Source organism: Triturus cristatus, chromosome 5_2, assembly GCF_964204655.1.
Source record: "Triturus cristatus chromosome 5_2, aTriCri1.1, whole genome shotgun sequence".
NCBI lineage: Eukaryota > Metazoa > Chordata > Amphibia > Caudata > Salamandridae > Triturus > Triturus cristatus.
This window is the reverse complement of record NC_140588.1, coordinates 254,087,643-254,100,137: the sequence shown is the minus strand read 5'-3', so window position 1 is coordinate 254,100,137 and position 12,495 is coordinate 254,087,643.

Genomic DNA, 12,495 nt, shown 5'->3' with positions numbered 1-12,495 from the left:
GCCATAGCACCCAGGACACCCAAGAGCTTGTTGCGAGGGATTACATCAAAAACTGACTAGAGGTTAACAAATGCCACATATAGAGGGCCCTTCTCTAATGTTGCAGGTTTTCAGTATACTGCACACAATCGAAATATTACATCGAGTGTGCTGATTTTCGGGCAAAAAGCTGGATGAAAGTCTGATAAGTTCCTATTATTGCTGGCCCATTCAGTGAGATTCCCCAATATTTGTCGACAGAAGAACTTCTGTAGCCCGCCAATAACGCTGATGGGCCTGTAGTTAAGAGGGTCTTCATGACTACCCTTTTATTGAATAGAACAATCTCTGCTTCATGCCAAGATTTTGGTAACTCTCCAGTGTACAACTTGTAAGCAGTTTAAGAAATGGGCCCCATACGAGAGGATCTCAAGTGTAAAGATCTCCTGGAATGCAGTCAGGTCTGATGCTTTTCCATGAACTATCAATTGGAGGGCGTCAAAAGACCCATTGAGTGTAATATCTAGAGGACCTAACTTTTCATTTGTCATAGATAGTTCTGTAACTGATATCCCACTGGACATCTTATCAGCTTCCAAATATAAGCCCTCAAAGTGATTAACCCAAAACTGTGCTGAAGATGAAAAAAACTTTAGTTATTGAGTTCCATATTTATCATTTTTTCATGCCGCGCAACGCAGAAAGCCACCTTGCTGTGCTGCACTGTGTGAAAAGGAAAGGGCAGGAATAAGACATAGTTAACATTATACTGCGTATTCCTGTCCTTTTCAAGCACTGGTGCACTTTAGGATGCCTAATGCTAATGCTAGCAGCATTGCACCATAGTGAATGGGTGCCTGCTTTGTAGACAGGATTGTTTTGGTGCAGGAAGGGACACCTTCGTGCACAAAAACCATCCTCAGAGGCATTTTCTATTTCTATGTATGCTGCAGAATGTAGCACATGTAGAATGAGGAATAAACTGGGTGAAATAATTATATTTCTCCTTAGTATGGCTAACCTGAGATGGCATAGTATTTTGACTCATTCCCAGGTTTACCACTAATGGTAAATCTGTGAACGCACTAAAGTCCATGGATGAATGCTTGGGAACACCCATGCTCCACCAATGGAATGCCCCCTGAGGCAGAGTAACACAAGACAGTGATTTGTGCTGCCTTGCGTGACTCTAGATTTATTAAGTCAGGTAGGGCCATGCAAGGTGGCCTTGCATGGCTTGATAAATCTCACTTAGGTTTTGCTTCCCCTTGCACCCTCTTGCATGGTGCAAGCGTGATGCAAAACATTGATACATCTGGCCCTAAATGTTGAATACCATGAGCAGGGCCGGACTGGGCACCACAACCGGCCCTGGCAAAGCTCTTTGCCAGGGCCGGTTTTCGCCCGATTTTGTTACAGGGCCTATGCTGCAAAAACGGCCCTGTAACAAAAACGGCCCTCAGGGGCCCAAGACGGCCCCAACCCGTGCGGCGCACCAGGGGATTGCCTGGTGCCTGCTACGGCCAGTCCGGCCCTGACCATTAGCTACTATATTTCCCAAAAAATGTGCTGTCTCATGTTCTGGTTGTGATCATCAGATTGTGTCATGCTTCAGTCTCCCATTTTGATCTGACTGTGTTAACACATGTTTGTAATTCCACCTAGTGAATTTTATTGCTCCTGACCTTTAGTTTTGGTAGAAATAATTAAAACCATGTTGGCTAAGAAGCAGTTTATATTATACCATGTTGATTGAACTCTTGATCAAAGGCCCAATGCACTCTCTGGTGAAGAATTCCCATAGATAATAGAACAAGGCTTCATAGGCCATCATTAAGTGTAAAACTCTCTCCGTAGATACTTCTCTATTTCCCATTGATTCCACTGTGTCTGCCACTTTGTTATAAATTTGGGCTGTTGAATTTGGGTGACCTTTAGTGGCTGCTTGTTGTTCGAAAGGCTTAGGGGCTCATTACGATGGCGGAAAAATAGCCACCGCCGGGCCAGCGGTGGCGATCGATCCGCCATCGTTATGACATTTACCCCCGCCACATTATATACATTTGGTATCGGGGAGGACGGAAAGTCTGTCCGCCGCTCTTCCGCCGGTAGCAATCGTCACATTTATGATGCTTGGGGAAGCCAGCCTTCCGTGGTGGTTGAACCGCCATTAAAAGGCTGGGGGAGAATGCCATCACTGGACTGTTGCGGGCCCCTCTTATGTCGGGGGAGGTGTGGGTGCACTGGGAGGTACCCATGGTACCCCCTACATTTCACTGCACCAAGTGGCAGGCACAGTGTAGTGCCTGCCATGTAGTGCAGTGAAATCCACAACATGCTCTTTTTAACATTGCGGCGGTGCCGCAATGTTAATGGTGTGGAATCCGGCCACAGCAGTGGTGGTCTCATCATAATTACATATGCGGGACTACCGCACACATGGCGGTTGGACCCAATCACAGCTACGGTGGGCCGACCGCCATCGTAATGAGCCCCTTAGTTCACAAAGGTGTGTAAAACTATGGATATTAGAATTAGTTGACAAATACCCTTTCATTGTTAGGTGTAGGGTATTATGATCACTATCAGGCTCACTATCTGTCAAGGACCTTCATAGCAACCATGTGTGGCCACAGTTGTAGTGCAAGTAAAATGTAGTCTATTCTACTTGATTGTTTTAACCTCTCAAAAGTTTGATATCTATATAACCCCTTCTGAGATGATGGCATTGTCCTCAATGGGCTTAAAAGTGGCTTTCTGGCAGAATGCAAAGAAGTAGAACGAGGCCGGTTTATAGACTTTTGTACAAAGAACTACTGAGCAGTCGATGCTGACGGATGAGAATGAATAGACCTATTTCCCTTCTGGAATGGATAAACCTTTTGTGAGAAACAGCAAAAGGGTTTCTTTGTTTGGCCTGACTTTTATCAGTGCCAAAGGTTCCCTTCAAAAGAGATGAGGGCACTTGAGCTGGTCTCTAATGTTCCAAATTACTACGTCCCGCATAATGTTGGTGGCAGTGCTTGTTACAGCTCTTGAGCCAGCATCGCTTCTACTTTGCAAAAAGATATTATCTTGATCATTTGAAAGAGCAGGTTGTTGTAGGGAAGGTATAAGTGCTGCGAGTTGGATGGTTAGTGACTTTACCAATGCCTTGAGTTCTGCTTCCTAAGACTTATGCTCATTCATAAACTTGAGCATATCGCAATTCAGAGGGATTTGTTGGATGTTACTATTAGTGGAGGGAGGACTCTTTACATTATTAGAGGACCTTGCGCTGGGCCACACTAGGGGCCCTAATTATGAGCCCAGCTGCATTGCACTTGCACCATGCAATGTTCTGCATGTGCTACACTACTCAGAAAGGAGATTTGTGGATCCGCACAGGGCCACTTTGTGTGGCCCTGAGAGGCTTCTTAAATCTGAAGTAACGCAGCACTGCGGAAATCTGAATTTGAAGAGTTTCTTTGTTAAAACACCCATTATTAGCAGCTGGGAGAGGGCTTCTCTGTAAACTGGATGTCTAACGTAGCTTGCATGGCTTCTTAGATAATATTTTTCCTATTAATTTACTCCCTATTTTATCTCTAAACTCCTCTACATGAATTTGCGCTTACACACCATGGCAAAAAGTGTACTTATGCCGTGCCGGGTCACAGAATTTAGTCCTTGATCCCTAGCAATAAAAAAACATTATTCACAATGTGGCAACCTCCCTTTGGCTCTCAAAGCCACATACCTATCACATCCAAACTGCAGCCAAGGAGGGTAATCCAGCTCAGCTCTTACAGCCCATGTCGGGCAAAGACTGGCCCACTTCTGGCCTGGTCTTTACCCATGTACTTACCCGGGCACATTCTGCGCATCCTGTGCTGCATGGCAAGTATGTTTTAAAGGGGAGTGGATCATGGTCCCATCTCCAGTGATCACAGAAGTAAGGGCAGTATGTGCTTTGATGTCCTACCCTGTTCTGTCCTGCCCCCGAATCTGTAATATTGTGTCAAGAAACTATAACTCATGCCCTAGGGTAACTATAACTCGCGCCCTTGCCATGCACTGCTAATTATCCACATATTACATCACTCATGACATCTTTGATGACATCATTGATAATATCATGCAACTTTTGCAGTTAAATTATTGATTAGTGATGAGAAAAATGCACATGGTAAGGTGCAAGAAATTCTTACTTTAGGGCACGTAGTATAGTTACTTGAGCTGGTAAATTTATGTGATTTTTTTGAGTTACGTTACGTTGTCACTGAACATTTCACCTAATTATAACATAACTCTAACCTTTTATGTTTTTAAGGGAGTATATATAAAGGTTAAACATAGGTTTCAGTTAGGAAATCTTTCTTTATGTTTGATATACAAGGCCAAGTTAAAATCCACAAAAATTAGAAATAGCTATCTCCTAATTTTATGATATCTGTACCAATTATGCACTTATTTCTATCTTATTAGTGCCAAACACACCTTCAACTATACAACAATAAAAATTTCAAAAATTATCTGGTGAAATGATCATTAACCCCCCCACTTTTACATTACTATTAGGGGAGGACAGTAAACTTTGCTCCTCCAGCTTAGAGCGCCGAGTCTTGGAGATTCTCAACCAACCGTTGCGTAGCTAAGTTTTCCTTCCAAAGCTAAATTGGCAAGAGAGAAAATCAAGCAATAGCCACCTCCTGGCAAGATTTCTCAACACAGATGGTCAATACAGTTTGCTTTCGCTCACGTTGGGAAAGCTGTCACTCAAGTAAAAAATGTGTGCTGCATGGTGCCATTCGTGCTGATTTTACAGCGCAGGACTAAATCCCAGCTCTAAAAATCAGCATGAGCAGTGCAACATGCCATAACTCCACCGCTTGCGATACTCCACAGAATCTCACTTTGTTTTTGGGTGACTCCGCGGAACTCCGCGTAGAGAAACTATACAAGTTCCGCCCAGGCCTAATAACTATATGTCATACTTATAACTCACACTTATACCGCACACCACCTTTGTATAATTATCGCTTGTATACCACCATACATACACCTGTAACCTCACTCTCCACACTAAATTAACTATAACTTGCCCCTTCTCCAGGCACTATCTTGAATATTACCTACGTTATAGCATGTGAAATTATTGCAGTGATGAAAACATGTATGACATCAAAAACAATATTATTTGCCAGAAAACAGTGCATGGTACAGTGGTGAGATATAGTTAATGTCTAAAGGGGAGGGGGCCTAGGCGGTCCCCTCCCCAAACCTCTAAAGGCTCCGGAGGGTCCATCCCTGGGAATGATTACTTGAAGGGAGAGGGACGCGCAGCACCCCTCCAGAGCCATTAATGGCTCCGGGGAGCTCGCCTCCAGGTCGTAGCAGTTTCCCTGCCTGCACTGGCACAGGCAAGGAAGCATCTGTGTGCTCTCACTTGGCAGGAGCATTTTCAAAACTCCTGCCAAGTGGGAACAAACACAAAGCCCACTCCCAGAGGGCGGGAGCTTCCAAAAATGCAGACTTTTGTTCTGTTTTTCTGGCCGCGGTGATGCAGGCAGAGAAACAAATCAAAATATTGCTCCTGCATCAGGGAGCAGCATGAGTAGCTGCTCCCTGCAAGTGGGAGCAATGCGAGGGGGAAGCAATCTTGGTTGAATCAAAGCTATAAAACCTAAAGCATTTCCTGTAGAGATGAACAAAATGAGGGAGTTCTTTTTGTCATGGAAATTATGGCTAGTGTTCTAGGAAACAAAAATGAAGACAAACAAGTGGAAGGGGCAGTACCAGCACAATGGACCAGTGGTGTTTAACCCAGTCAAAAACCAAAGTGTATATGTTGGCTGATTTGATGCTACTGCAAAGTCAAGTTAATTTATAGCAACTGTGAAGCATAAAAAGACAGAAGTACAAGCACTAATTCCCGTCTTGCAGGGCACTTGATCAAGTGCATGTTTACTCAGATTAAGCACTGCCGCTAACATGGGGCTGGTTTCTGTAAACTACAATGGCAATGCCTATCATGAGAAAGTGAATCAGTTTCCATACTTGTTTTGTGGACTAGGAAGGTTTAAGACATTGAAAGTGCAACATCACATTAATGAGGACATCCATCCTGTTGCTCAACACATCGTCAATTTGTGTTTCATTTCCAAGAGTGCTCAACACATCGTCGATTTGCATTTAATTTCCAAGAGTCTGTTGAGAAAGAACTTGAGACACTATTAAAGCATGACATCATTGAGGAATCCGTTGGTTCAACGCCAATTGTATCACCCATAGTGGAAGTGCCGAAGTAGGATAGTGGAGGAGCTGTGCGCTTATGCGTTGATATGCGCCAAGCAATCCAGGCGATTGAAAGAGAATGTCATCCAGGTCCGCACATGCTGTCATGATTATGCAGCTGAATGGAGTCGAGGGTTTTTCCATCTTGGTTTGAACAAAGGGCATCACCAACTTGAACTGGATGGAAATTTCAAGTACATTACTACCTTTTGACTCATGTTGGTTTACTTACATATAAAAGACTATGGGGCCAATTAGGATGGCAGGGGGTGGCACCACCGCGGTGCTGGTGGTGCGGAAAAATGCATTTTATTGCCAGCGAGCAACGGACTCCACTCCCACCATATTAGTATGGCCAAACATAGCCCATTTCCCATCTGCCGCGGTGCAATGCGAACCGCCATCAAAGTGCACCCACCACCGCGGCGGTGAGAGGCAATGGAGACTCACCGCCATGCGGAATGACGTCCGCCCTGCACCACAAATTAGGATGCCCCAAACAAGCAGTTTCACCGCAGTGGAGAAACCGCCCAACCAGAGATGGTGGAAGCTCGAGAGCGGAGCGCGAAACCAGAGTACCGGTCCACACCACCCGGACACGACCGCAATGGACCCAACCATACACGTTTTTCCGGTGCTGTAACTACTACATCACCAGCAATTCATGGACCGCCGCGGACGGCGCCGCAGGTACGCAATAACACAACCACAACATACAACTCATGGGATGATACAGGGTTGAAATCAACATCAGACACCCTGGTGGGGACAGGAACACATCCACACGTGCAACCACACATAACCCACCTGCCACCAAGTCACCCCTCCGCATCCTGGACACACATTTTCCGTGATCATGCAGCAATGTTCCGGTCACGTCACCGCAACGGTGAAGACAAGGGAATACATGCACACAATGCAGAAGGCAGGGCCAGGCATGGGCAGGGCACAAAGAGCACAGGGCCACACCTCCACCCTCCACACACTACCACCCCCCTGAAGGCCCATGCCATGTGCCCCTCCTGTGCACCCCATGCACAAAAACAAGCCAGGTGAGTCAACACCCTGAACCACACAACAAACAACCAGGGAGACAGCCACAGTAGGAGTGGCTGCAGAGGAACACACAGCACAGAAGCACAGGGCCAGGGAAACACACACACCACAACACCACCACACTCATGGCAACAAAAATGAGTACAAGCACCAAATGAACACACACACATACTAGGAACAAACATCCAATTGGACACACAGCCTGCCAAGTCACACATACACATCCCATACTAACACACAGACACACACACACCACATGCCAACAGCAATGGAGCACAACAAATAGGAAAGCCAAAGTGGGGTGCACACAAATTGAAGGCCATGGAGACAACCAACAAGCATGTGTTCATCACATGCAAGACAAGGAACAGAGAACAACATCCTCAGCCCATCAAAGCACACATGGCTGGCACAGTTAGTGAAATCAAACCACAGACAGCTCAGTGCAACAACACAGGCAGACAGCAAGGCAAACCATGTATAGGCTCAAGGATGAAAGAAAGGCCATGAAGTCAAACTGTGAACAGCCACACATGTATACACCTACTTCACAGGAGTATGCCAGCAGCACAACAAACAGGGACCATTGACTCACTCCATGACTGCCAAACACTAGTAGGAATCAACACACATACCCCCTCACACCAGCAGCACACAACCCCAGTGTCAAACACACTGAAGGCTGGCAATACTTGCCAGTCAATACACAGACAAACAATCACACACCCTGGGGGTAGTCACAAACATCACACACACAGGGATGCCAGAACAAATGTCTGCACAAAAACAACAGACAAACACATAATCCAACAGAAACACACACAGAACCACAACAAGAACAGACATGCCCTGTGCAGCTAAACTTTGGAAAGGCAATGGGAGCACAGACACAACAGGAGTGCACAACCTCATCACCCAGGAACAATGCACAGACAACTTACCACAGCACAGACAAGAAGTACACCATCACAGAACAACGCAGCCACGTCAAACAAACAACAAAAGCACAGGCAAATAAATCACATAGCAAACACAGCAGGACATCTGGGGATGCACACCAGGCAATGACAAGGCAACAGATACACACAGCACTGCATGCACAACAAGCAGTGTGTGCACACTAGGCATACCAGTCACACACAGACATGAGTGACATGCCATTAACCCACACAACACCAATCAGCACAGTACAAAGACAAAATCACACCCAGGAAGTGAAGCAGTACCACAGCCAACACACATACATCCAACACAACACCAACAGATGCACAAGTCTGGGAGAGAAAGGTGGAAACAACTTGACCAGAGGACTGGGCACCACACACATTTGAACTGCATGTGAGCAACCATGACTGCCAAACTGCACATGAAACATAACCCACTGGGGAAATGCCCTGAGTGACACATTGCTCCTGGCCAAAGAACTGCACCACAACGCACAGGGTCACAAATGAAGTGATGGGGAGGCACACACACATGTAAACCAGGGGGACAGCTGACATCAAAGTGAAGTGTACTGCATGTCAGTAGGGGACATGGCAGGAGTGTACCATACACAAATAGAGGGAGTGCAGACTCACAATGGGTAGGCATCTGAAGCACAGATATGGGATGGTATGACACCACACACCACATGCCATACTGGAGGCAAAAAGGCAAAAAGGCTCCATGTGACAGCAATGCATGGGAAAACACAACCACAATGGCAGTGTGGAGCAGCAGGTCTGCACAGTCTCCACAAACAGTAACAAGACACATGGATGATCAACAAAACACAACACTGACTGGCCAGTCACACACTCTACATACTCACAAGTGACAAAAACAACAAGTAGGAGTCAGCCAGAACTACAAGGACACACCAACACACTGCACAGTGCACAACATACAACTCACACATGTGCATACAACCACATCCACAGTGCTGAACAGTCAATCATTCATTCATTCATTTCTTTATTCGATCAGTTTAAAAAGATCATAAAAGCACAGAATAAATACAAAGTAACAATTTCATGTCCATAAAATACTTCATGTCCCTTGTATAAGAATAAAAGAAATAAGAGGAGAATAATATAATATAGGTACCCGGTTAACCTCGACCTTATGTGAGCCACTCTCTGAGATGCAGTAGTGGATAAAAGGCCCAAAGAAAAGAAGCTAATGAAAAACATGTTAAAAAGTCGGGTAATGATTTTAAAAAGAAGAGTGCAACTCAACACTGCCTAATATTCTTCTGCTTTAAAAGGGGCTTTGGAAAGTGATACCTCTCTTTCTTGCAGAGCCTACAAAATAAAACCAGATGCAGTTCAGTTTGTCTTGAGAGGGAGTCACATGGACATAAGCTGAGCTTCGCATGGTTATACCTTTTCTCAGGGTATCCTAACATTAAAAGAATCGCGTTCATGCGGAACCTCAACAGTATGAATCCTTGCTGAGGAATGGTGACATCTGCTAGATAGTAAAACCCTCTCTCTGACAATGGCGGGTTCAGGTGGTAGGTGATGACTGCAGCTTTTCCTTTGTAGTGCGCCTTCCTCTTATAGTCTGCCTGTGCAATAAAGATACCGGAGACCTTTTTCTTTGAGACCCTTCTGCAAGTTAAGGGTTCCTTAAATAGACCATGGAGCCCAAGCTCCTTCAAGACTGATTCCACATACCAGAGCCACAGCAAATTTCTACTTTTTTCCATGCTTAAACAATCACCTAGTATAATTTGTGTGAGTGGCACTGTTTCCCTGTGCCAAATTGAGTGCCACAAAAGGATTGGGGCCAATTGGATTGTATCTTGTATATACGGGAGGCCCAGTTCCTGATGTAAGGTATCATTTGAAGAAGAGGAGGGAAGGCCTACCAGAGACTTGAAATAATAATTTTCAGTAGTTTGGAAGGTATTTGTTGTTACCCGGCCCCGTACTCCCACCCCACAGGTTGCTGCCACCTTAACCTTGGCTTGATAAATGTTTTTTAGGTGAATCAGTGGTCTTACACCCATTTTCTATGCAAGAGTTTTTATTGCTGAGAGGCTTCTCTCCATTCCCCTCTTCCTACCTTCCACCAGTTTTAGCCAGGATGAGTCTTTATCAAAAAGGACCCCCAAATAGGAAAAAGTGTCAACCACCTCCATTTTCTCTCCATCTACATGTAAGTAGGGGGTTGTATCGCTTTTCCTGGCCCCGGCTATGATGGCAAAGGACTTTGTGTGGTTGACCCTTAAATCCAGGGAGTCCATAAATGATATATACGTGTTTATCAGGCGTTGGAGCCCGCGCCCTGTCCTGGCTATCAATTCCGCGTCGTCCGCGTATGCCAAGATAGGAAGGGCTTGGGACCCGAATATAGGGACATCATGAGAAGCCTTGATAAGTGCTTTTTCAACACCATTTGTGTAAATAGAGAAGAGAAAAGGGGCAAGGACACAGCCTTGCCTTACTCCTCTAGCAACTCGAAAAGGGCGTGTGCAGTTGCCATTTTTGGTGTATCGGACCATTGCCGTTGCATTTGTATACATTTGTCTGATAAAATTTATCATGGCATGATCAGCCCCTGTCTCCTCCAATATCTTCTATAGCTTTTCACGGACAAAGCAGTCGAATGCCGCCGACAAATCCATGAAAGCCATGTAGATTTTTCCTCCCTTTATTCTGACATATTTTTCTATGGTCATTTCTAAATTTAAACACTGGTTCACAGTACCCCTTCCTTGCTAGAACCCATACTGGGCATGCATTAGTATATTATTCACCTGTGCCCAGCCCTCTAGTTTGGAGAGTAAAAGCCGTCCCATCAATTTGGAGGTGGTATCTACCAGGGAAATTGGTCTATAATTTTTGGGGTCTGCCCTGTCCCCTTTTTTATATATCGGGATGATGACACCTGTGGACCACGAGGGAGGGGGGCCTATTTTAGCTATAGTGCTTAAAACTTTTGTAAGCAAGAGGGCCCATAAGTCTGGCATTTCTTGAAAGAAGTCGATTGGGACTCTGTCAAGGCCTGGAGCTTTGCCTGGGATGCATGTGCTCAGTCCTTCCTTCACTTCATTTAGTGAGAAGGAAAGGGCAGTAGGGGTACACTCTTCTTTGGTTACAGAAGGTATTCGTGAAGAATTACTAGGGGCAAAGATGTCTCCAAAATGGGTTACCCATGCTTCCTCACCTATGTTGCTATCAAGGGAGGGATCCTTAGTGTTTTAAAAATGTGGAGCATTCACTATTCTCCAGAACTCCATGCTGTTACCTGTTCTGGCTGCCCGGTCAAGATCTGCCCAGATTTTGTTCTTCATATCCTTTTCTCTAATCCGTCGAGCTAGCTTGTACTTGGCCCTTAATACCTTTATGTGTTCATGATGTCTGGGGCTTGTTTTTAGGGCGTGAATCAGTGCCTTCCTGGATTGGATACAGGACGAATTAAACCAGCCTTTACCTACTTCTGGCTTTGACCCTCTATGGCGTGTCAGCAACGTTTTTACTTGCTCTAGAATGCTGCAAAAGGCCATTAACATTTCACCTGGCTCAGTATCTGGCTCTAGGCATAATGATACCTTTCTCTGTGTACTTTGGATGATAGCCGAGGTCAGTTTAAGTTTGTCAATGTGGGCCCACTTTAGCTGTAATCCTTTTCTTCTGGCTACTAAAGGGGGGCCAATATTTTGCTTACAAGGGAGATTTTCTGGGAATACATTTAGTTGCAATTGGAGGATGGCGTGATCACTAAAGCTTGAGAACAAATTCTGGGATCTGGTGACCCTTAGACTTATTGGGGTAGTGACTAATATGTAATCAATAATTGAAACTACCCTGTTTCTCTGGAATGTACCCATCGGAATGCCGGTTACTGATGATTCGGGGTCATTTCCATATTTCTGGAGGATAATATCCTATTTAAGGCTTTGCCATATTCGTTGTGGGTGAAATAAAGCAAACGATTTCCCCCCGGATCCTCTGAACAATCAAAACAACAGGCAAACAACTCCTGGGTGACACATGTATGTAGTTGAGAATGCAGCGGAACACAGACACATCAACACTCCTGACAAAGTCACCCCCTTCACACTGCACACTTCTTGACCACCCAAGAGCACACATTGCAAGTAAGCCATGGGACTAGGATTACTGGCCATCACAAGATGACCACACACATACACCACTGGGCACATATAAAGGAAGAATACACATACATGATGAC